The sequence below is a fragment of the Urtica dioica genome, chromosome 6 (assembly GCF_054948205.1).
Source record: "Urtica dioica subsp. dioica isolate 48M chromosome 6, U.dioica_male_clone48M_v1_H2, whole genome shotgun sequence".
Lineage (NCBI taxonomy): Eukaryota > Viridiplantae > Streptophyta > Magnoliopsida > Rosales > Urticaceae > Urtica > Urtica dioica.
The window spans coordinates 29,517,386-29,520,446 of NC_142761.1; positions in this window are offsets into that span (position 1 = coordinate 29,517,386).

Below are 3,061 nucleotides of genomic sequence, written 5' to 3' on the forward strand. Positions count from 1 at the left end.
CCCAATACACTAGTGTTGGCCATGTGACTTATTTCATTGTCATCGTATGACAATGTCAAAAAACTTAGTTATTGACATTCATACCAACTTATGTCCTAATGGACAAAATTACCCTTTAGATAATTTTCGTAAAACTTGTCTAGTTCAACATTTGAAGTTATTTTAACTTAGCTTCTAGTCTAACTAATCCTACACTAATTACTTGGGTAGTGACCTCATGGATCCAAATGAACAAAGCTTGAGCTAGCATACTGGGACTAAAAAGTTCACAAACCTTTTCAAAGTTCTAACTTAATGTCAACTGACTCCACTAAAGAGCTGACACTGAAATCTCTCGGTTCAAATGAATATATTTTCTACTCAAGAATTCTACTTAATTGTGATGAGTGGATCCATTGAATATTATCTATGTTTACCCTTAATGAATATCATTAACTAGATGAGATTTACAAAATTACCAATTTTCCCTTCTAGTTGTTATTTCCTCAACTCCTTTGTCGCTTGTGAATAAGTTAGAAACAATTTATTGACGAGGAGCTAACAAGTCACATTGATTCATCCAAAAGAGTCATGACTCAATTTGGACACTGGCCATTTCATTTATTTACATCCAACAAATAAAGCATGAGGTGATATACATTGCATTTCAGCAATCTTGTACATGAATTCCATATCTATGAGATCTTCACAAATAGGTCTTGTCTATATCACATAGTGAATCTAGAACTCTGACTTTCTCAAATGAGAGTACGTAAGCTATAAAATGATATGTCTTATTTCAGGATTGAGGTAAGCATGATGCAATCCATACATAGTGACTTCGAGAAAGAAGAGGTTAAATGGTTGGTTCTTACAATGTCTGTAGAAGTGCACTGGTCAATTCAGTATCTTCAAAAAACACCTAGGAAGAACTATAGAGTCTCCAACTCTCTATGTCTCATAACTAGACATCATAGATTCTCCTAACAATCATACTGAGATCAATAGCCCTTTGATCCTTAGATTGTGAATATGCTGTTTTAAGCAAACCATGAAGAGTTTGTTCATGCAAATCTATATTTGACTCTTCATTTGTTGTTAGGTTTGTTTAAGGACTAAAGACTAAGGTTTATCATAAAGCTTCAAACAAACAAGGAAGAATGAATGAAAGTTTCAACTCTTTATTGATTATTCAGCAGTTACAAGCAAGAGTCTTTGTAACACTTTATTACATCAAATGTATATAAGCTATGACTACTACTCTTCTTGTGGGTACCAATGCCAACAAATTTGTTCTCCATCAGGCAAGGAGAGAAAGAGCCCCTCGAAAAATACCTCGCTAGGTTCACCAATCAATCGAACATGGTCGACCAATTCGACGATGAGTATTCCATCACCACCATACGTTAAGGACTCCATGTGGGTGACTTTCTAAAGTCCATAGTGGCAAGTCCTTTGAAGACTCTCCCCGAGCTCATGGCATGAGGGACCACACACATAGGGACGAAATAATACTTCAACAATCGAAAACCGATCGCAGCAAGTCAAGAAAGAGGAATGAGTCCGACCGAGACAGCTTTCCTCCTCAAAAGATGAGAGCTAGATGGGAAAACCAAAGGCCACCATAGCCACTGATGGACACCTTCCGTAAATACTCGGACTTCACTCCTCTCAACACCACACCCGACCACGTGTTCACTCTGGCTCAAGAAAAGTTCACAACGCCTGTTCCCCTAAGGAAATATCCTGACAGCCGAGATCGCACAAAATTTTGCGAGTTCCATCAAGACCACGACCACCTCACTGGCGACTGCTTCCAACTCAGAAGGCAGATAGAAATTCTAATCCAAGACGATGATCTCAAAGAATTCATCATCAGGATGGTCGATTGAGCCAAGAAGCCGAAAAAGAAGAAGGTACCGTCCTAAGGGCTTAAAAGGAGGAACAGCCTCCAAATCAACATCGACAAGGACAATTTGAGCGATGACACGGTCCCGCTGAGCATCATCAACACGTCTTTAGCGGACCACACATAGGTGACTCCAACAGTGAGCGCAAGAGATACGCACGACAAACGGAGTCTGGTAAGAATGTGAACTTCGGCACTCTCATCGACGACGAACTAACTAGTGCACCCCTACAATGACACAATCATGGTGACCATTCAAGCCACCAACAACCTGGTGAAAAGAGTCATCGTCGACAATGGAAGCGTTTTCGACATCCTATATAAAGAGGCCTTTGACAAAATGAGCCTGGGAGAAGTAAGGACCGCGCAGGTTCGTACTCCCCTCTTCAGCTTCACCGGACAAAGGGTAATCACAGAGGGAAATGTGACGCTCCCACTCACATTCGGCGGAGACAAGGGGCCCAAGGCGACCTATATGCTCGAGTTTCTGGTGGTAGACAAAGAGTCTATGGAAAACGCAAAAATTGGACGTCCCATGCTCAACAAGATATGGGGTATTACGTCTACCTACCATCTCCGGGCAAAGTTCCTAACCGAACAGGGAATCGCCGTCGTAGAACGGAAAAAAAGGTATCTCGTACGTGGTACATCCAAGGGGAGAATGAACCTTCTCTCGACCGAGCAATAGCCGTGATCAACCACAGGAGCCCCTGAGAATTTAGAAGAGCGAAGGCAAGACGGCTCCAAGAGGAAGCGGCCCACAGTGATTTGGCCAACAAGGATTTTGCCTACGACGACAAAAAAGGCTCACTGCACCTCTTCCCCAAACTTGACATTCACGACAAGGGCTCGAAGACTAATCCAAGCTAGAGCAGGTCATCATCCAGAGGAAAGTATCGAAAGCGAATGACGACAAACTTTGGTTCCGAGATGATGAGCCTGGACTGAAAGTCAACAAAAACTTCAAACAGACGAGATGTTTATAAAAAAACGAGATCTACCCAAGAATCACATCTCGGCCTTTTATTTGCATTTCGGCCAAAGGCCATACAATGTCTTAAGTTTTAGGGGCTTTTTTACAGTCATTTTCAAGATATTATTTTTTGCGATTATCTTCTATTGTTATAATCATTCACAAGCCCACATATTCTTGCAATGAACTGGTGTGTGTGG